We start from the raw sequence: 23950 nt of genomic DNA, 5'->3' as shown, positions 1-23950 counted from the left end.
TTTAAAGAGCAGTACTGTTACAGTACTTTTGCAGGCAGCTTGAATTGAGGATCTACTTTAATTATCAACGTGCACCTTGAGATTCAACCCTAGGTGAACTATTATGAGCCAAGAGTTCACTGCAGATCATGTAGGCAAGTTCTCAGACTTTAAGAATATATGCCATTTGTACTTCTGTTCATTTAAAATGGGAAATGGCAATTGCAGTGCATTTACACTGGAAGGTTCACAATTAATTTTCAACTGGGCTTTAGAGAATTCACTTTCATTACATTACAATTTCCACATTTTTCCTGTGTGCACATAGGTGTGTGTGCTCACTAAGTACAATATTATCTCTATTAAAAAACCCTAATAAAATTGCCATACAATTGGATGTGTCTGTGTTTCCATAGCAGTTTTAAACTGAATTTTCAGAGGAGTTTCCCAGAACAGAATCCAACTCAAACATCCAATTCACTTCTTTTCCACTAGTCTATGCAATGTAGCACTCATCAAGGTTAAATATCTGCTTCCTGAAACCAACTTAAAAGAGCAAGTATGAAACACTATGTTCAGGTAGCTTCTGCATGCAGGATAAAACTTAATTCATTTTATAGATCAATTTATATCAATTACAAATGTACCTAATTGCTTCGCTTCATAAAATTTAAAATCAATACCCTATTTTCTGTTTGCCATACAAAGTAAAGTCTTGTTTACAAATCAAGTAACTAAAAATTTGACGAAAATATTAAAATTGCATACAAAACAATTATAAAAATGTTGAGTCTCTCTTCCAAAATGGAGACAGTGTTTCCAGTGTATTATTCAATATTAATAACATACACACTTTTAGAATGGATAGCTGAATTATATTATTCTGTTAGCATAAAAGGTCTTTAAACTAACAAAATTTATTTTTATATTTTCTAGTTAAATCTATGAATGCCACCTGATTATAATAAAGTCAACTATCTTTAGTTGAATTCTCACTTTTATTTAAAAATTTGCAGAGTTTGAAAGGACACATGTTGTTCCAAGACTAATAGGCTATTGTAATGCTGTTGTCCAAGTCAATGAGTGTTTGCTTACAAATGAAATGATCTCTTTTCTTTAGGCAGGGTTAAAATTACTACCAGCTTTCTCCATGACCTGAAAAATCAACTGGAAGAATTAACCATCTCTAAAAACGAAGGCTTAAAAAATAATGATATATTTTGTGTTAAATTTCAACCCCTCTATGGGACTACCAAAAAATGAGACTTTAAAATTTTTTTTTTTTAATTTCCATATTGGTTTTGGTTTCTACTTTGCATGGCTTTTGAGAAGTTGAAAAACAGTTTGTCTTTCCTCACTAGCATGCATTTTCCATTTGGCAAATATTTATCTCCCTCCAACCTACATCTAGTAGAAAAGGCATGTTGGCATCTGTTAAGAACTCCCTTAGTTTCCAAAGGAATACCTCATGACTTCTATAGTTCTGGTTAGGTAACTTTAGCTCTCTGTTTGGCTGGATGATTGCTACTTCAAATATCAGCATTAAAATATGAGGTAGAAATGAAAACTAGCTTAAAACAGATAGAGTGATTAAAGCAACAAGGACACACATGGATTTCAAATCAGGATTTTGGATGAATATATCCTCTTTAAATCTGCAGTGTAGGAGTAGATGAAGACCCCACTTTTGAGAGTCCCCACAGGCTGAGAGCCAATGTTCTTAAAATGTTCACACCACAGGAATGTAGGTTGAATGGTCACAACCCCTCAACCTGCCTGGCAGTAATCCACACCTCCTTGCACAGGAAACACATTTAAATTCCCCAAGTTTGCACTATCCTTCCCAATGCACCCCTCACAGTATGTGTTTCTTACTGTCTTTGTCTTCCTTCTTACTCTTGGAATGGACCCTTGATGACCTTGTCACAAATGATCCAGGACTGGTCTCTTCTATTTCTTGTAGAGGATCCTCAGCCTCTGAGCCACCTCAAGATCAAACTGCTACCCACAAAGGAAATCAATGCCTCACTTCTGAGGAAGGTAGAGTCAGGACATTAGGTACCACTTGGTGTGACAGCATGATGTGGTACTACTGCTTGTGCTAGGAGCTATTGATGGGCACTATTGAGTTCCATCCTTTCTAGTGTTCTGCACTTGGAGGCAGCTCTTAAATTTTTGTAACCTCCCCCTCCACCAGCCCCAGGACCTGTCAGCTCTGGGAGGCCATCCTGCCCACTGGCACTATTGCAGCAACGAGGAAGAGAGCCCTGAAGGATGACTGATATGTGCTGATGTTTCACCCTTCAAAACCCACTCTAACCTTGAGGGAATCAGGGCTTCCAGGGTACTGGGGCTTTCCCTACCTGTCTCAGGAACCAACACAACTGTAGTTGTGCTCCTGATCTGTCCACTCTATACCCTTGTTCTGGTGATGTTTTTGTGCTCAATAAAAATAACAATGACAAAAGCTACTCTGTGCAGCCAGTGTTAAGTTAAGGCCTGTGCTAATATTTTATCTATGAGATAGAATAAGCCAGAACTCAGAGAGCTGAGGTAGAAGCTGAGGCCATCGTACCAGCCTTTGAGGGCATGCAGTGTGCTTTTTAGTGGCTTGTGGAGCTGACAGCTTAAGGCAGCTCTCTCAGAAGCACTTCAACCTGGGTGTTTGAAAGTCAAGTTTGAATTTTCATAGTGACGGACAACTCTTGCCTGGATCTTTCAATGCCACCAAAGCTATTATTGTCCCCCGCCCTGTCCTAGTTCTGGGGTGGCTGATGCTGAGCCACCAGAGAGGAATACTGTGCTCACAAATGACCCATATACTGCCTCCAGGAGACACATCTGATTGGAAAAGACATACACAGGTTGAAGGTGAAAGGTTGGGAAAAAATATACCACACACACAGTCCTCGTAAGCAAGCAGGGGTGGCCATCCTCATATCTAATAAAATCGACTTCAAGACTAAGTTAATCAAAAGGGATAAGGAAGGACATTATATACTGTTAAAAGGAACCATTCACCAACAAGACATAACAATTATCAATATTTATGCACCAAATAAGGGTGCTGTGATGTTCATAAAACAAACTCTCCTCAAGTTCAAGAATAAAATAGACCACAACACAATAATTATGGGTGACTTCAACACAACTCTCTCACTGTTGGACAGATCCTCCAAACAAAAGTTGAATAAAGAAACTATAGAACACAATATCACAATCAATAACCTAGACTTAACTGACATATATAGAATATATCAACCATCATCAAGTGGATATACTTTTTTCTCAGTAGCACATGGATCCTTCTCAAAAATAGACCATATATTATGCCAGAGGGCAACCCTCAGTAAATATAAAGGGGTGGAGATTATACCATGCATTTTATCTGATCATAATAGAATGAAACTGGAAATCAATTATAAAAGAAGGAAGGAAAAGTCCTACATCACATGGAAAATGAACAATATGTTACTGAATGATCAATGGGTTACAGAAGACATAAAGGAGGAAATAAAAAAAATTCTTAGAGATAAATGAAAATACAGACACAACATATCGGAATATATGGGACACAATGAAAGCAGTTTTAAGAGGGAAATTCATCGCCTGGAGGTCATTCCTCAAAAAAAGAAAAAAACCAACAAATAAATGAGCTCACACTTCATCTCAAAGCTCTAGAAAAAGAAGAGCAAAACAAGAGCAAATGTAGCAGAAGGCAAGAAATAATTAAAATCAGAGCGGAAATCAGCAAAATTGAAACAAAAGAAACTATTGAAAAAATTGACAAAATTAAAAGTTGGTTCTTTTAAAAAATAAATAAGATCGACAGACCCTTAGCCATGCTAACAAAGAGAAGAAGAGAGAGAAATCAAATTAGTAACATATGGGATGAAAAAGGCAATATCACAACAGATGCTACAGAAATACAGAAAACAATTAGAAATCATTTTGAAAACCTATATTCCAATAAAATAGAAGATAGTGAAGACATTGATAAATTTCTTAAGTCATATGATTTGCCCAGACTGAGTCAGGAGGATACACACAATTTGAAGAGACCAATATCAATGGATGAAATAGAAGAAGCAATCAAAAGACTACCTACCAAGAAAAGCCCAGGACTGGATGGGTATACAGCAGAGTTTTACAAAACCTTTAAAGAAGAATTAATACCAATACTTTTCTAGTTATTTCAGGATATAGAAAAAGAGGGAGCTCTTCCAAATTCATTCTATGAGTCCAACATCACCCTGATTCCGAAACCAGACAAAGACACCTCAAAGAAGAAAACTACAGACCAATATCTCTAATGAACCTAGATGCAAAAATCCTCAATAAAATTCTGGCAAATTGGATACAAAAACACATCAAAAAAATTGTGCACCATGATCAAATATGATTTATTCCTGGGATGCAAGGATGGTTCAATATACGGAAATCAATAAATGTTATTCACCACATCAATAGACTTAAAGATAAGAACCATATGATCACCTCAATAGATGCAGAAAAAGCATTTAACAAAGTACAGCATCCCTTTATGTTCAAAACATTAGAAAAACTAGGGATAACAGGAACTTACCTCAACATTGTAAAAGCTATCTATGCTAAGCCTCAGGCTAGCATAATTCTGAATGCAGAAAAATTGAAGGCATTCCCTCTAAAATCTGGAACAAGACAGGGATGCCCTCTATCACCACTTCCATTCAATATAGTTCTCGAAACACTGGCCAGAGCAATTAGACAGACGAAAAAATTAAAGGCATAAAATAGGAAAAAAGAACTTAAATTATCACTATTTGCGGAAGACATGATTCTATACCTAGAAGATCCAAAAGGGTCTATAAAGAAACTACTAGAACTAATAAATGAATTCAGCAAAGTGGCAGGATATAAAATCAACACGCATAAATCAAAGGCATTTCTGTATATCAGCAACAAAACTTCTGAAACGGAAATGAGGAAAAACACCCCATTCACAATATCCTCAAAAAAAAAAAAAAATACTTGGGAATCAACCTAACAAAAGACGTGAAAGATTTATACAATGAAAACTACAGAACCCTAAAGAGAGAAATAGAAGAAGATCTTAGAAGACGGAAAAATATACCCTGTTCATGGATAAGCAGAACTAACATCATCAAAATGGCGATATTACCAAAAGTTCTCTATAGGTTTAATGCAATGCCAATGAAAATCCCAATGGCATTTCTTGTAGAAATAGATAAAGCAATCATGAAATTCATATGGAAAAATAAAAGACCCAGAATAGCAAAAGCAACTCTAAGCAGGAAGTGTGATTCAGGCGGTATAGTGATACCGGATTTCAAACTATACTACAGAGCAATAGTAACAAAAACAGCATGGTACTGGTACCAAAACAGGCAGGTGGAACAATGGAACAGAATAGAGGACACAGAGACTAATCCACAAAGTTACAACTATCTTATATTTGATAAAGGGGCTAAAAGCATGCAATGTAGGAAGGATAGCATCTTCAACAAATGGTGTTGGGAAAACTGGAAATCCATATGCAACAAAATGAAACTGAATCCCCTTCTCTCGCCATCACAAAAGTTAACTCAAAATGGATCAAGGAGCTTGATATCAAATCAGAGACTCTGCATCTGATAGAAGAAAAAGTTGGCTCCGATCTACATATTGTGGGGTCGGGCTCCAAATTCCTTAATAGGACACCCATAGCACAAGAGTTACTAACAAGAATCAACAAATGGGACTTACTTAAACTAAAAAGTTTTTTCTCAGCAAGAGAAACAATAAGAGAGGTAAATAGGGAGCCTACATCCTGGGAACAAATTTTTACTCCTCACACTTCAGATAGAGCCCTAATATCCAGAGTATACAAAGAACTCAAAAAATTAGACAATAAGATAACAAATAACCCAATCAACAAATGGGCCAAGGACCTGAACAGACACTTCTCAGAGGAGGACATACAATCAATCAACAAGTACATGAAAAAATGCTCACCATCTCTAGCAGCCAGAGAAATGCAAATCAAAACCACCCTAAAATACCATCTCACTCCAGTAAAATTGGCAGCCATTATGAAGTCAAACAACAACAAGTGCTGGCGAGGATGTGGGGAAAAGCGTACACTTGTACATTGCTGGTGGGACTGCAAATTGGTGCAGCCAATTTGGAAAGGAGTATGGAGATACCTGGGAAAGCTGGGAATGGAACCACCATTTGACCCAGCTATTGCCCTTCTCGGACTATTCCCTGAAGACCTTAAAAGAGCGTACTATAGGGATACTGCTACATCGATGTTCATAGCAGCACAATTCACAATAGCTACACTGTGGAACCAACCTAGATGCCTTTCAATAGATGAATGGATAAAAAAATGGGGCATTTATACACAATGGAGTATTACTCTGCACTAAAAATGACAAAATCATGGAATTTGCAGGGAAATGGATGGCACTAGAGCAGATTATGCTTAGTGAAGCTAGCCAATCCCTAAAAACAAATGCCAAATGTCATCTTTGATATAAAGAGAGCAACTAAGAACAGAATAGGGAGGAAGAGCATGAGAAGAAGATCACCATTAAACAGGGTCAAGAGGGGGGAGGGAAAGAGAGAGATAAGGGAAATTGCATGGTAAAGAAGGAGACCCTCATTGTTATACAAAATTACATATAAGAGGAAGTGAGGGGAAAGGAGGGAAAAACAAGAGAGAGAAATGTGTTACAGTAGATGGGGTAGAGAAAGAAGGTGGGAGGAGAGGGGAGGGGACTGGAGGGGGGATAGTAGAGGATAGGTATGGCAGCAGAATACAACAGACACTAGTATGGCAATATGTTAAAAAGTGGATGTGGAACCAATGTGAATCTGCAATACGTATATGGGGTAAAAATGGGAGTTCATAATCTGCTTGAATCAAATGTATGAAATATGATATGTCAAGAGTTTGTAATGTTTTGAACAACTAATAATAATAATAAAATGACCCATATTGCCTACCAACCATGTCTGTGGGGTTGATTCTCTCACCTTCTATGGGTTAAGTGTAAGAAAGACTCCAGCAGCCACAACCAGCTGTGCCCCCACTATTAGAGAGGACTGTGTGTATATCAGCTGAGTAAAGCAAGTTGTCTGAAAAAGCACTGAGCTCATGCCTCAATCTCAATGATATTGAAGATGGTCATGGTCCTTAAGTACCTTAGAGGAATTACAGCCTGGATTATGAAGTTGTTGTAAGGTACTTCCAGATGTGTAGGTTTCTGTGAATGTGAACATTGCTGAGTTCCTTCGCATCCTGCAGCCTGAGCTGAACACACACCCAGGCACCAGGTGGGTTCAAACTTCTAAATACAGAGAACCCTCCCACCAAGGGCACACAATGTTCACAGGGCACAGATGGGAAAAGGTAGAGTAACTGGGGTATTGTTTGGATGGCCTTAGTCCTGAGCCTAACAAACTCCATTTTTAAAACTCCAGTTTGAAATCTGCAGTTTCACCAGTCACACCCACAGAGCCCTCCTGTATAGCCACACACAAGTTACTTCCCCTCACCTTGATAAACAGAGTGAAGCCCCTGGCAGGCTTTCCTTACCTGATAAGAGGGAAAGGTGACAAGATCAGGGTGGTGACCACCAGACCATATTTTTTGACCACAGGGTAAATGATGTCACTGAGAAATCCATTGGTAGCTGATAAGGATTGAAAGGAGGGTCAAAAAACCCCAAATTTAGTATAAATGATAGAGCAAATGAACCGGATCTCAACCAGCTGAAACAAGGATGCACTTGAGCTGGAGAGCCTGATGAGGACTTGACATCCCATCACTTGACATTATTTTCTGAGCTTCTGCATGATTCTCCCTGCTATAAACCTCTACCCTCTCATCTGGACCTTGGTGAGAGCCACAACTTCTCCCTATGACCCCTTCCTCAACCAGTCATCCAACTCCATGCCAGGAAAAGCCTGCCTTAGTTCTGGACCTGGTCACCACAATCTGAGTTAATGTGCATCTGCTGGACTTAAAGCTTAAGGCTTAAGACTTTTGAACTTAGCATGCAGAGGGAATTTCATTAGCCTATCATGATTAATTGTGTTTTGCAGTGCTTAGAATTAATCTAGAATTGTTTATTGTGAATTGATTATGTCTATTGCAGTGCCTAGCATTAAGGATTGTCATTTTCTTGATTAGAGTGAAACTGTATTGAGTAATTTGAGTGAATAAAGCACTGAAAGGGGCAGAAGCATGTGGACATTCTTTATTTCTCCCCTCAACTAGATACATCACAATTTTGGCCCCTCAGGATGTTTTTACACAGAGAAATTGTAGAGAATAAGATCTTAGAGCTGATTTTCAGCAACAGTGATAGAGTGGGGGACAAAGTACATTTTTAGTAGCTTCGTGGTGATCTCTATTGATGAGGGTCTACTCCATGGCAAGTGACATGAACTCCATCAAACAGGTTTATGAAAGTTGTCTTCCCTGGTTCATGCACCTGTTAACTTCACAGGTGTCTTTCCCATCAATGGCCCTGTCCCACTCAGATAACCCTGGGACCTAGGCAGGATAAGCACCAGTCTCTTAGACACAGGGTCACTTTCTGGTCAACTCTAAGAGAAAACATGCTTCTTCTTTCCTTAGGAGTTCCTCCTGACCTCTACAATTTTCTCTGAGTCACTGTCTATGGGCTCTCACAAGCCTGGTGCTGGGACTGAAGTCAGATGTCTGCATCACAGGATGCAGCTCACAGGTGGAGGAGAGACCCACAGGCTAACACTAGGTTCTGGCTAGAGAGGTGCCAGAAGCGAGACACTTCCACTTCTCCTGTGCAAATGTAACCACTAGAAGTGCCTGAAACATTCTCTTCTTGACTCTGCAGAATACTGCCAGTAAAAGATTGAAGGGAACACTCAGCATTGCACTCCAGGAAGTGGGTGTTCTTTAAGTACCTTTCACATCCTCACACTTGATCTTACTCAGAGCCTTCCATAGCTCACTATTGCAGCTGAAATGTCTCAGACACCTGATTACAAGAGATGCATGCAGGGAAATGACTGGTACAGGCTGGACTCCTCTGTTAACATTTGAGGCTGAGTCAGCATCAGGTGCCTATAAAAGTTGACTTAGTCAGAGGAGACAGCAAATGCACGACCCAGAAGTAGACAGCAAGTATGGAGCTGTGAGCTCCCAGACTATGGAGAAACTGCCAAAGCATTTCAAGAAGATTCTAGTGCCCAAAAGCAGAACTGGTGCAGATGGGAACATTGTCACAGTTGGCACCTGTGGTGCTGAGTAACACAGGGCACAGCTAGGAACAGGTAGAATAATTGGGGTGTACATAGAGAAATTGTAGGGAATTAGAATTAGAAATTGTAGGGTCTTAGAGCTCATTAGAGCAACAGTAATAGCGTGGGAGACAAAGTAAATTTTTATTGGCTTTGTGGGGTTAAAATCCCAGCACACTTGGTCTTATTAAACACCCTGGAGCTAACATTCTTGGCATATTATTTCTTAGCTGTCAGGTGAGGCTTTTGCAGGGGCTGTTCCCTCCAAAGTTAGTTTTCCTCCAGGCTGCAGCTTTGAGGCCGCCTCCTCAAGGAGGCCCTCTCCTGAAGGGCTTCCTACTCTTCCAGCTGAAGCTGGTTCCTTTCCAGGTCTCATTGACATCACTTTGATTTGGTTTCCCTGGCCTGGGCCTGTTCTAACAGCAGTGTAACCATCTATACTCTTAGAGGGCTTTGATATGATTGTTTTACATTCCTGTGATGAAATGCTGGAGATAATCAACTTCAAAGAGGAAAGGTGTGTTGTCACTCACAGTGTTAGTGGGGTCAGCCCATGGTTACTTGGCCCTGTTGCTCTGGGCCTTTGTTGGCAAAGTATATCAGGGCAGCAATTTGGGGAGAAGAGGCCTGCTCACCTCCCTGAAATAAGAAAGAGAAGGAGACTGGGAAGTGTCCCACTATGTCTCACCTCCTAAAGGTTCAACCACCTCCCCAAAGGGCAACACACTGGGGGTCAATTCTTTAGAATAGAGGCCTTGGATTCATTTATCTTCCCAGTAACTCTATTCTGTGCACAGTAATCATTTCCCCATTATACAAAAGCACAGAGAGATTAAACAACTTGCCATAGGTCACACAGTTCATAAATACACCCATTCCTAAGAAAAGACCTAAGATCCCCAGGACTCCTTACCAATTAAAAGACCACTCAAATAGCTCACAGTTGGCCTATCTCACAAATCTTAGCTGTTCATTCTGTATCTTCCTCTATTTGTATTTTCCATCTTTTCACAGAAATTCACTGCTAATTGTACAGATGTTCCTTACAGAACTGATATTTAAATAATTTATCTGCTTATTGAAGTACCAAGTAATCCCCACCCCCCAGAGGCCAGGAGAGGTGAGAAATGGAAGGTGATGAAATATGAGAGAAGGTGGGAGCAGGTTGTAATTGTTCTCTCCAGCTGCCTCTTTCAAAGCATGTGAAAGGGAAGTGTTTATATCTGGACCTCCTCCTCCTCTATGGACCATAAAGTCCTTGTTTATTCCAAACAACTGGACACCCAGAGTTTAGTTTAAGACCTTTCCTCTGAATAATAATGCAGAGGTTGTCTCTAAAAGACCGGGAAGTCAGCTGAATGCTATGATGGACTTGAGAGTGTGTCTGATTCTGATTTCACCTGTGCCAAGTGAGGTAGTAAGATATATACTTAGGATTGCATGTAATTTTAGACCCAGAACATTGTATTTCTTCAGGATTTTCCCCTGATCCAGAGGCAACCAGCTTCACAAGAAGAACACCTACCTGCCATTGATGCTTCTTCATTATACACACAAAGCTTTCTCTGGATATTATATCTGTATATATTAACCCAACCCATAGTCTGAAAAAGAGTTGGAATGGCATTCTGTTCAAAATTTTTGATTGGGAGCAGAGTTGTGGCTCTGTGGTAGAGCACTTTCCCAGCATGTGTGAAGCACTGGGTTCAATACTCAGAAACTCATAAAAAGACATTTAAGAAATAAAGATATTGTGTCTATCTACAACTGGAAAAAAATGAAAAGAAAAAAGCAGTCTTTGCTTGGAATGCAACAGTTCTCCTTGTCCCTCTTCCCACTCCAACAGACTTCTTTTCTATGCACAAGTGTTCACTGGGAGCTACGGTCTCCATTGTGAAGGGTGCACTCACTCTGATTAGGAAAACTCACATAGATGGCTGAGAATTATACTGATTTGATGCAGCCTACATCAGGGTCCACAATATTAGATGGATAAAATACTAGCAAAGGAAATTATTTAACAATCATAGTAAAGAGTTGGGCATTTAAAAGTGTCTATTATCTACAAGACTCATCTATTTGAAAGATTGGTTTTATGTTTGAACACAAAGCCTAAGATCTGGCCTATAGATATTAAAACAATAAAAAACAAAACAACAAAAACACCATGTGTAGAGTGAACTAAAGACACCAATACACAAAGGGGGTGGGTAAACTTTTAGTAACCATTCAAGGTCACTGAATCAAAGGGAAATTAATATTTAACATTACATAGGCATTAAACAGAATATGTTTTAAGAAATTATTTTGAGACATAGTAAACATAACTACACTTTTCATGCAAAATATAAAACCATATAGTTCTATTGAATTGATGAAATACATTTTGAAATTTTCAATTTCTTTCATGAGCAGGGCAAACAAAAGGAGATGGAAAGGGGAGAAAGGGATGTAAGAAAAAAAAGGCATTCCTACTGGGGAATGAAGTCTGTGTGGAAAATAAGGTGGCTTGAAGAAGAAGGAGAAGGTAGAAGAGAAATGGGCAAAAAAGATAGGGAGGGGCCCAGCACAGTGGAGCATACTCAGCAGCTCAGAAGCTTTGTCAGGAGGATCACAAGTTCAAAGCCAGCCTCAGCAAAAACGGGGTGCTAAGCAATTTAGTGAGACCCTGTCTCTAAATAAAATTGATAATAGGTTGGGAATGTGGCTCAATGGTTGAGTGTCCCTGAGTTCAATCCCCAGGTACAAAACCAACAAACAAAAAAAGAAGTGAGGAGAGCCCCTTTAGGGTATGTACATTGATTTTAAAACTTTAATAAGTTACACTTCTTTCTAAATACAATGTTTCAAATCACCATTTCACATGCAAATCTATCCAGAATATATTTTAAATGACAATTACAATTAATTTGGGGGCTTTTAGGCTTTTTGTTGCTAAATTTGTTTCTATGTATAATTTAACATTGTTTTTTTTTTTACTATTATTAATTTTTTTGGAATTTATATATGACAGTAGAATGCATTATAATTCTTATTACACATATAGAGCACAAAGTTTTCATATCTGTGGTTGTATACAAATTATATTCACACCATCCGCGTCTTCATACATGTACCTTGGATAATAACGTCCATCACATTCCACCATCATTTCTAACCCAATGCCCCCTCCTTTCCCCTCCAAGCCCTCTGCCCTATCTAGAGTTTGTCTATTCCTCCCATGCTCCCCCTGCCAACCCCACTATGAATCAGCCTCCTTATATCAGAAGAAAATATTCAGCATTTGGTTTTTTGGGGTAGGCTAATTTCAATTAGCATTATATTCTTTTTTTTTTCAAATTTTTTATTGTTGGCTGTTCAAAACATTACATAGTTCTTGATATATCATATTTCACAATTTGATTCAATTACTAAGAACAACTGTGGTTTTTACAAAGCCCAGAGGTCAATTCATGATATAGAAATTTGTAGATGAACTTCAGACAACATATTAGGAAAACCAAAAAGAGCTACTTATTTTTCAGGGTCAAATCAAGCTATGAGGCTAAGGTATTGGAAGAATGTAAAAGTTATACTAAATTCTAAGCTCAACAATGATGTCCTTTGCTCATTAAGAAGTTTTAAAAATTAATTGTGACATTATTTATGTGAATCTTTCTTTTTTGAAGCTTTCCATGTTGTACAGTAGCTTAATATCTAAAGTTATATCTAAGCTGTTTTACATCAGCAGTTTGTGAAACCTTTGTAATTGGATGGGGGGTGGGGAATGACATTTACAATAGAATCATCCAAATAAACACAAGGGATTTAGTTTCAAAGGATCAGCCTGGAAGGCCCAGCACCTACAAGATTATCAATGGGCAGAAAAGGCCAAATGCACAGTGTTATAAAGTGAAAATTTTGTCAAAATGTGAAATTGGTTGAGGATGAATTATTTTCTATCAGTAGTTGCACAATTTACAGCCAGTGATGCTTTCTTGCAATGGATTTGGATTTGGCAGAGTTATTTTATGAGTTTTAGCACTTCTATGATCTTTCATTGGTCAATCAAGTTACTAGGCCTGAGTGAGAAAAGAGCAAAAATTGAAATTTTGGAGATTTACAAATATTTTCATTTTTCTTATCATTTCATGTTATTTTTCTTTCATTTTTGCTATACATGCCAACTCTGCTTACTAAAAATGTGTATTATTTCATAAATTTTGTGACTTCTAGTAATTACCACAAAGAAGGTTTAAAAATGAAAGTTTCATGTTATTTTTCACATTCTATATTGAGCTTTTAAAAATTGGAATGCTAATTAAAGTTTGTGTTGAATGTATACACACACACACACACACACATCTATTCAGTACTATGGACTGAACTCAGGGTTACTTGTATGGTAGGCAAATGCTTTACTACTGAGCTACATTTGCAAATTTCCGAAAATTTAATTTTTATTTTGCTACAGGTTTGCACTAAGTTGCCCAGGCTGGCATTGAACTTGTGATACTCCTACCTCAGCCTCCTGAGTAGTGGGATTATAGGCATGGGCCACTGAGTCTGGGTCATTCTTTTTTTGTTGTCTCTATATCTATTTTAATTTTTTTATTTTTTTTTACTTTTTTATTGTTGGCTGTTCAAAACATTACACAGTTCTTGATATATCATATTTCACAATTTGATTCAAGTGGGTTATGAGCTCCCATTTTTACCCCATATACAGATTGCAGAATCACATCAGTTACACATCCATTGATTTACATATTGCCATACTAGTGTCTGTTGTATTCTGCTGCCTTTCCTATTCTCTACTATACCCCCTCCCCCCCCTCCCCTCCCCTCCCCTCTTCTCTCTCTGCCCCCTCTACTGACATTCGTTTGTCCCTTATATTATTTTTCCCCTTCCCCTCACTTCCTCTTGTATGTACTTTTGTATAACTCTGAGGGTCTCCTTCCATTTCCATGCAATTTCCCCTTCTCTCTCCCTTTCCCTCCCACCTCTCATCCCTGTTTAATGTTAATCTTCTTCTCATGCTCTTCGACCCTACTCTGTTCTTAGTTACTGTCCTTATATCAAAGAAGACATTTAGCATTTGTTTTTTAGGGATTGGCTAGCTTCACTTAGCGTAATCTGCTCTAATGCCATCCATTTCCCTGTAAATTCTATGATTTTGTCATTTTTTAATGCAGAGTAATACTCCATTGTGTATAAATGCCACATTTTTTTATCCATTCATCCATTGAAGGGTATCTAGGTTGGTTCCACAGTCTAGCTATTGTGAATTGTGCTGCTATGAACATCGATGTAACAGTGTCCCTGTAGCATGCTCTTTTTAGGTCTTTAGGGAATAGACCTAGAAGGGGAATAGCTGGGTCAAATGGTGGCTCCATTCCCAGCTTTCCAAGAAATCTCCATACTGCTTTCCAAATTGGCTGCACCAATTTGCAGTCCCACCAGCAATGTACAAGTGTACCCTTTTCCCCACATCCTCGCCAGCACTTGTTGTTGTTTGACTTCATAATGGCTGCCAATCTAACTGGAGTGAGATGGTATCTTAGGGTGGTTTTGATTTGCATTTCTCTGACTGCTAGAGATGGTGAGCATTTTTTCATGTACTTGTTGATTGATTGTATGTCCTCCTCTGAGAAGTGTCTGTTCAGGTCCTTGGCCCATTTGTTGATTGGGTTGTTTGTTCTCTTATTGTCTAATTTTTTGAGTTCTTTGTATACTCTGGATATTAGGGCTCTATCTGAAGTGTGAGGAGTAAAGATTTGTTCCCAGGATGTAGGCTCTCTATTTACCTCTCTTATTGTATCTTTTGCTGAGAAAAAACTTTTTAGTTTGAGTAAGTCCCATTTGTTGATTCTAGTTATTAACTTTTGTGCTATGGGTGTCCTATTGAGGAATTTGGAGCCTGACCCCACAGTATGTAGATCGTAGCCAACTTTTTCTTCTATCAGACGGCGTGTCTCTGATTTGATATCAAGCTCCTTGATCCATTTTGAATTAACTTTTGTGCATGGCGAGAGAAAGGGATTCAGTTTCATTTTGTTGCATATGGATTTCCAGTTTTCCCAGCACCATTTGTTGAAGATGCTATCCTTCCTCCATTGCATGCTTTTAGCCCCTTTATCAAATATAAGGTAGTTGTAGTTTTGTGGATTGGTTTCTGTGTCCTCTATTCTGTACCATTGGTCCACCCGCCTGTTTTGGTACCAGTACCATGCTGTTTTTGTTACTATTGCTCTGTAGTATAGTTTGAAGTCTGGTATCGCTGTACCGCCTGATTCACACTTCCTGCTTAGCATTGTTTTTGCTATTCTTGGTCTTTTATTTTTCCATATGAATTTCATGATTGCTTTCTCTATTTCTACAAGAAATGCCATTGGGATTTTCATTGGCATTGCATTAAACCTATAGAGAACTTTTGGTAATATTGCCATTTTGATGATGTTAGTTCTGCCTATCCATGAACAGGGTATATTTTTCCATCTTCTAAGATCTTCTTCTATTTCTCTCTTTAGGGTTCTGTCGTTTTCATTGTATAAGTCTTTCACCTCTTTTGTTAGGTTGATTCCCAAGTATTTTATTTTTTTTGAAGATATTGTGAATGGAGTGGTTGTCCTCATTTCCATTTCAGAGGATTTGTCACTGATATACAGGAATGCCTTTGATTTATGCGTGTTGATTTTATATCCTGCCACTTTGCTGAATTCATTTATTAGCTCTAATAGTTTCTTTGTAGACCCTTTTGGGTCTGCTAGGTATAGAATCATGTCATCTGCAAATAATGATAATTTAAGTTCTTCTTTTCCTATTTTGATGCCTGTAATTTCTTTCGTCTGTCTAATTGCTCTGGCCAGTGTTTCGAGAACTATGTTGAACAGAAGTGGTGAGAGAGGGCATCCCTGTCTTGTTCCAGATTTTAGAGGGAATGCCTTCAATTTTTCTCCATTCAGAATGATGCTATCCTGAGGCTTAGCATAGATTGCTTTTACAATATTGAGGTATGTTCCTGTTATCCCTAGTTTTTCTAGAGTTTTGAACATAAAGGGATGCTGTACTTTGTCGAATGCTTTTTCCGCATCTATCGAGATGATCATATGGTTCTTATTTTTAAGTCTATTGATGTGGTGAATAACATTTATTGATTTCCGTATATTGAACCATCCTTGCATCCCAGGGATGAATCCTACTTGATCATGGTGCACAATTTTTTTGATACGTTTTTGTATCCGAGTGGCCAGAATTTTATTGAGGATTTTTGCATCTAGGTTCATTAGAGATATTGGTCTGTAGTTTTCTTTCTTTGAAGTGTCTTTGTCTGGTTTAGGTATCAGGGTGATTTTGGCCTCGTAGAATGAATTTGGAAGTTCTCCCTCTTTTTCTATTTCCCAAAGTAGCTTGAAAAAGTGTTGGTATTAGTTCCTCTTTAAAGGTTTTGTAAAACTCTGCTGTATACCCATCCGGTCCTGGGCTTTTCTTAGTTGGTAGTCTTTTGATGGTTTCTTCTATTTCCTCAATTGATATTGGTCTGTTTAGGTTGTCTATATCCTCATGACTCAATCTGGGCAGATCATATGACTTAAGAAATTTATCTATGCCTTCACTATCTTCTAATTTATTGGAGTATAAGGATTCAAAATAATTTTTGATTATCTTCTGTATTTCTGAAGTGTCTGTTGTGATATTGCCTCTTTCATCCCGTATGTTAGTAATTTGAGTTCTCTCTCTTCTTCTCTTCACTAGCATGGCTAAGGGTCTGTCGATTTTGTTTATTTTTTCAAAGAACCAACTTTTAGTTTTGTCAATTTTTTCAATTGTTTCTTTTGTTTCGATTTCATTAATTTCAGCTCTGATTTTAATTATTTCTTGCCTTCTACTTCTTTTGCTGTTGTTTTGCTCTTCTTTTTCTAGGATTTTGAGATGAAGTATGAGATCATTTATTTGTTGGTTTTTTCTTTTTTTAAGGAATGAACTCCAAGCAATGAATTTTCCTCTTAGAACTGCTTTCAATGTGTCCCATAGATTCCGATATGTTGTGTCTGTGTTTTCATTAATCTCTAAGAATTTTTTTAATTTCTTCCTTGATGTCCTCTATAACCCATTGATCATTCAGTAACCTATTGTTCATTCTCCAAGTGATGTATTCTTTTTCCTTCCTTCTTTTATCGTTGATTTTCAGTTCCATTCCATTATGATCAGATAGGATGCATGGTATTATCTCTACTCCTTTATATTGTCTAAGAGTTTCCCTGTGACATAATATATGATCTATTTTTGAGAAGGATCCATGTGCTGCTGAGAAAAAAGTGTAACTGCTTGATGTTGGGTGGTATATTCTATATATGTCAATTAAGTCTAGGTTATTAATTGTGTTATTGAGTTCTATAGTTTCCTTATTCAACTTTTGTTTGGAAGATCTGTCCAGTGGTGATAGAGGTGTGTTGAAGTCTCCCATGATTATTGTATGGTGGTCTATTAGACTCTTGAACTTGAGAAGAGTTTGTTTGATGAACATAGCTGCACCATTGTTTGGGGCATATATATTTATGATTGTTATGTCTTGTTGGTGTATGATTCCCTTGAGCAGTATGTAGTGTCCCTCTTTATCCCTTTTGATTAACTTTGGCTTGAAATCTATTTTATTTGATATGAGTATGGATACTCCTGCTTGTTTCCGAAGCCCATATGAGTGATATGATTTTTCCCAACCTTTCACCTTCAGCCTATGTATGTCTTTTCCTATCAAATGCGTCTCCTGTAGGCAGCATATTGTTGGGTCTTGTATTGTGATCCATTCTACTAGCCTGTGTCTCTTGATTGGTGAGTTTAAGCCATTAACATTTAGGGTTATTATTGAGATATGGGTTGTTCTTCCAGCCATATTTGTTTATTTATGTTACTAAACATGGTTTGTTTTCCTCTTTGATTATTTTCCCCCCTTTAGTGTCCTACCTCCCACTGTTGGTTTTCATTGTTATTTTCCATTTCCTCTTCCTGTAATGTTTTGCCAAGGATGTTTTGAAGAGATGGTTTTCTAGCTGCAAATTCTTTTAACTTTTGTTTATCGTGGAAGGTTTTAATTTTGTCTTCCATCCTGAAGCTTAATTTCGCTGGAAACACAATTCTTGGTTGGAACCCATTTTCTTTCAGTGTTTGAAATATGTTATTCCAGGATCTTCTAGCTTTCAGAGTCTGTGTTGAAAGATCAGCTGTTATCCTGATTGGCTTACCCCTAAATGTGATCTGCTTCCTTTCTCTTGTAGCTTTTAAAATTTTCTCCTTATTCTGTATGTTGGGCATCTTCATTATAATATGTCTAGGTGTGGGTTTCTTATGATTTTGCACATTCAGCGTCCTGTAGGCTTCTAGGATTTGGGGTTCTGTCTCATTCTTCAAGTCTGGGAAGTTTTCTCGTATTATTTCATTGAATAGATTGCTCATTCCTTTGGTTTGAAACTCTGTCCCTTCCTGTATCCCAATGACTCTTAAATTTGGTCTCTTGATGTTATCCCATATTTCTTGGATGTTCTGCTCATGGTTTCTTAACAGTCTTGCTGAGCTGTCTATGTTCTTTTCAAGTTGAAATACTTTATCTTCATTGTCTGATGTTCTGTCTTCTAAGTGTTCTACTCTGCTGGTAGTATTCTCAATTGAGTTTTTAAGTTGGCTTATTGCTTCCTGCATTTCTAGGATTTCTGTTTGTTTGTTTTTTATAACCTCTATTTCCCTGTATAGTTGATCTTTTGCTTCTTGGATTTGTTTATGTAATTCATTGTTGAAGTGATCTTTCATTGTCTGATTTTGCTGTCTGATGTCTTCCTTGAGACTCCAGATCATCTGAAGCATGTATATCCTGAATTCTTTATCTGACATTCCATCTGCTGCAGCTATTACCTCTTCTAACGTTGAGTTGACCTGCAATGCTTGTGTTCCTTTCTTTCCTTGTCTCTTCATACTGTTCGCGTTCTTTTCTACTTGGTGAAGCTGTTGTGCTATTGAATTTTCCCCCTATATATTTATATTGGTCTTGTATATTTGCAAAGTCTCCCTCGAAGGCGCGGGCGGCGGCTCTGCCCCTCCTCCAATTGGGGCAATGTGCCTACCACGCCGGCAGGCCGCTTGGCCTGCTCTGCCGGTCGGTAGCAGGTCCGCCGACCTTGCAGGCGCGGGCGGCGGCTCTGTCCCTCTGTGGGCCGCTAGGCTTGTTCTGTCGGTGGTCGCAGTTCTGTCTACTTTGCAGGCGCAGGCAGCGGCACTGCCCCTCTGCAGGCCTCTGGGGCTGTACTGCCAGTGGGTCGCAGGTCCGCCTACCTTGCAGGCGCGGGGGGGGACGGCTCTACCCTTCCTCAGGCCACTGGGCCTGTTCTGTCTCTCGGTTGCATGTCTGGCCTGTTCTGATGGTGGTCACAGTTCCCTCTACCTTTCCGGCGCAGGGGGAGGGGGCGGCTCTGCCTCTCAGCAGGCCACTGCTCCTCTTCTGCCGGTGGGTCACTGGCCCGCCTACCTTGCAGGAGTGATTGGAAGGTCTGTCCCGCCGCAGGCCTCTGGGCCTTTTCTGTCGGTGGTCACCGTTCCACCTACCTGGCAGGCGCGGGGGGTGGGGGGCAGCTCTGCCCCTCAGCAGGCCGCTGCGCCTGCTCTGTGCGTGGTCACAGTTCCCTCTACCTTGCTGGTGCAGGGGGAGGGGGCAGCTCTGCCTCTCAGCAGGCCGCTGCTCCTCTTCTGCCGGTGGGTCGCAGGCCCGCCTACCTTGCAGGAGTGATTGGAAGCTCTGTCCCGCCGCGGGCCACTTGGCCTTTTCTGTCGGTGGTCACAGTTCCACCTACCTGGCAGGCGCGGGGGTGGGGGGCGGCTCTGCCCCTCAGCAGGCCGCTGGGCCTGCTCTGTGCGTGGTCACAGTTCCCTCTACCTTGCTGGTGCAGGGGGAGGGGCTCTATGTCTATTTTAAATATGTTTTAATTATTTTTGTTTCGTTCACCCTTGACATAGTTCCTAGCCCTCCTCATCCTCTTAGTTCCTCAAAGGTGTCCATCCATATATCTGACTCAAAACCACCTCTTGGTGAACATCTCCCCATGGGACAGCAAGATACAACTATTTGATGCTCTCCACTGAGCCCCACAGCGTACACAGAGAGTGCAAATCTGCCCCAGTGACCATCATTCAGTCACAGTGTGATCACCTGGAACTCTTGCCTGCCTGCTTTAAACCCACTAATTAAAACTCCCCATAGGACACCTGTTTGAATGATACCTTGAACCCAATAAAGGTGTAGACACAGTGCTCTCTTGCATTCTATTTCTATTTATTTCTCTCTTTCATGCTTGACTTCAATAAGTAAGAACAGAAATATTTATTTCCGTCTGGTATATTTCCTAATCATTGGAGAGATACTGAATTGTAACAAAGTGTTTCTTAATTTTTTGGTGTTTACCATCATAAAGAAACAAAAATTATTCTGTAATTTTCATTCAATCCTGAGTTTGAGCCACAGAAATATACACTTATATTTAAAGGCATGTTTTCACTCAGGTTCTTATTACTTCTGCTTACAAAATATTCTTAAAACAGATTTTTTTTAAACTAAGGGAAATGAATTTTTCTAAAATTCCCATTTCTGTGATGCCATATGATGGGCAAAAAATTACACACCTTCATTAGTATATTAATTTTAAGATATCTAAAATTATCTTGACATATTTGTACTTATTGCAGAAAATAATCAGAAGAATCCAAATTTTTAACGTGTGTGTGGTGCAAACCTATAATCCTAGCAGTTTAAAGGGCTGAAGCAGGAGTATCGCAAATTCAAAGAGCCTCAGCAAAAGTGAGGTGCAAAGCAACTCAGCATGACTCTGTCTCTAAAAAACTAACAAATAGGGGTGGGGATATGGCTCAGTGGTTGAGTATCCAGAGTTCAATTGCTGGTACACAGGCATGCTTGCACCACACACACACACACACACACACAAAAAAAATCCTATTTTCTGGTATATATTAGAGAAGAATGCATTTTGATTCACTGTACACAATTGCAGCACAACTTTTCATTTTTCTGGTTGCATGTGATATAGCATTTCACCATGTGTTCAGTCATACATTTACCTAGGGTAATGATGTCCATCTCATTTCACCATCTTTCCTGCCTGCCCCAAATGCCCCTTCCCATCCTTTCCTCCCCTTTGCACAGTCAAAGTTCCTCCATTTTCCTCATGCCCCTCCCCCCTCCTCATTATGGATCAGATCATCATCCACTTATCATAGAGAACATTCAGCCTTTTGTTTTTGGGGATTGATTTACTTTGCTTATTTTATTTGCTTATGACATTTTCCAACTTCATCCATTTATCTGCAAATGCCATAATTTTATTCTCTTTCAGTGCTGAGTAATATTCCATTCTGTGTATATACCATGGTTTCTTTACCCATCCATTAACTGAAAGGCACCTAATTTGTTTGCACAGTTTAGCTACTGTGAATTGAGCTGCTGTAAACATTGATGTGGCTGAATTTCTAGAGTATGCTGATTTTAAGTCTTTGGGTATAGACAGAGTAGTGGGATAGCCAGGCAAATGTTTTAATATTAAGTTAAAAAGTAGGAAGAAGATTGTGTTCACATTATAACTAAATACACAGGGAAAGATATATAAGTAGGGCAGTAATAAAAGGATTTGCAAATAAAAGAAATCACTAAACACAGTGGGGACTGTGGCATTTTTCTTTTCTATCAATTCTGTTACTTCTATTAATATGAACTTGTTACTTGTCCAATTATTCAAATTTCAAAACAAATTGTTATAGAACTGAATTTGAAAAGTATTTTGGCTTTCAGTACTTACAACTGTACACTGGTCAATACTATTTCCAAGTGTATTTGCACACACATGAACATACACGCATATAAACTCACAGAGTAGAATCATGAAATACAAGCAGAAGAAACTACCAAAAGCAGCAGCCATTATCTCCAAACAAACTCCCATAGAGGAATTTGGAAAATCGCAACAAGATTAAACGCTCAGATCAGACACTCACTATGCTTTTTCTATAGCACAGATGTACTTGGAACTGGTGCAAAAAAAAAAAAAAAAAGTTCATTTAGGAGGGCACAGCCAGCGGGTTTCCCCAGCTACTGTTGGCGCCGCTGCCCGCTCAACCGCCGCCAGCTCATCTGCCCCCGAGCAATGGCGGGCTGCGCCACGCGGGCTCTGCCAGGTTCTGAGGCGCGCCTCAGCCTCGCCCCCTTCCTGCTGGGCGCTTGGGTGCTCGCGCTGCCGCTGCTCATGTGCGCTGGCTAAATGGCCAGGCTCAAGGCGCTGCTGCTGCTGCTGCTGCTCTACTGGCTGGCACGCTACCAGATAGCCATCTGGGCTTGTTTCCTTGGCTTTGTGTTTGGCTGTGGTGTGCTGCTAAATTTTAGCTAGTCTTCCTGGAATCCCTTTGGCTGGTATGTGTGCTCACTGTCATTATCCCACCATTCTGAATACTTAGTGACAGCTGTCAATAATCCCAAAAACCTGTCATTGGATTCCTTTCTCCTGAATCACAGTCTGGAGTACACAGTGGCTTCTCTTTCTTCTTGGATAGAATTCACACTTGAAAATATCTTTTGGCCAGAACTGAAGCAGATCACCTGGCTCAGCACCACGGGGCTGCTGAAGGTGGTCTTTGGAGAGTGCCTGAGGAAGGCTTCCATGTTCACAGCTGGCTCCAACTTCAACCACGTGGTGCAGAATGAAATGTCAGACACCCACACTCTGGTGACAAGCGGGGTGTATGCTTGGTTCCGACACCCTTCCCACCAGGGGTGGTTTTATTGGGACTCAGATGATGCTGTGTAACCCCATCTGTGGTGTTATCTATGCCTTGACAGTGTGGCGATAGAGAGAAGAAGAAATATCATTGATTCACTTCTTTGGAGAGGAGTACCTGGAGTATAAAAAGAGGGTGCCCACAGGTCTGTCTTTCATAAAGGGAGTCAAGGTGGAGCTAAGATGGGTGGGGGCCTTGAGGGATCACAGGCCACTGGCCCCATGTAGCCCAGGACAAAACTGCCACTGAGGAAATAATGTTGGCCACTGAGGAATGGATTTTCTTAATCATTTTTTATGTCACTATTCAGTCTTCTGGATGTCACCCCAAATGGTCAGAAGGCCTGAGGACAAAAGGACCCCCCTGGAGCAATCTGTTCTTGTGCTGAATCAAGGCAGGACATAGATTAATAACGAACTAGAGACAAACTACAGCAATATTCATCAGTGCCCCTTCTCAAGTGCCCTGGTGAGAATCCAGGCCACAGTCCAGTGCCCCTTAGGCCAGAGTGTATTTGTGTTGTCCCAGGACTCCCCAGGAGAGGTGGATGCTGCTTGCTGCAGAGCTTCTGGCACAGAAACAGGGGTGGGTGTCACTGCTTATCAGCATTAAAATATGTGTTGAAAACCTTTAATTTAACAAAAACAACAGCACAGGTTTAACCTCTTTATTCTGTCCTTAATGCATGAACATCTATATAATTCTAATGATACTTCCTTATATGACACTTTGGCTCTTCATACATTTAATCGTATTTACACAGCTATATTTTTTTTTATAAATAGCAGCATAAATTCAAAGGAGCTTACTTGGTATTTCTAGTTCCAGCTTTGATTTGGCAGCAAGTAGGCACAGCCCTCTCTGATTTGGTTGTGTAGCATTGTGTGACCATGG

At 39.6% G+C, this 23950-nt stretch overlaps 1 pseudogene; it reads left to right on the top strand.

Annotated features, from left to right (window-relative positions):
• Positions 1-22428: 22428 nt before the first annotated feature.
• On the top strand, positions 22429-23305 carry LOC124089768 (protein-S-isoprenylcysteine O-methyltransferase-like; annotated as a pseudogene).
• Positions 23306-23950: the final 645 nt, after the last annotated feature.

Source organism: Marmota monax, unplaced genomic scaffold, assembly GCF_021218885.2.
Source record: "Marmota monax isolate L192 unplaced genomic scaffold, Marmota_monax_Labrador192_F-V1.1 WCK01_AAM20220418_F8-fsc00318, whole genome shotgun sequence".
Classification (NCBI taxonomy): Eukaryota; Metazoa; Chordata; class Mammalia; order Rodentia; family Sciuridae; genus Marmota; species Marmota monax.
Note: the sequence above shows the minus strand (reverse complement) of the source record. Positions and strands in the feature narration are given on the sequence as shown.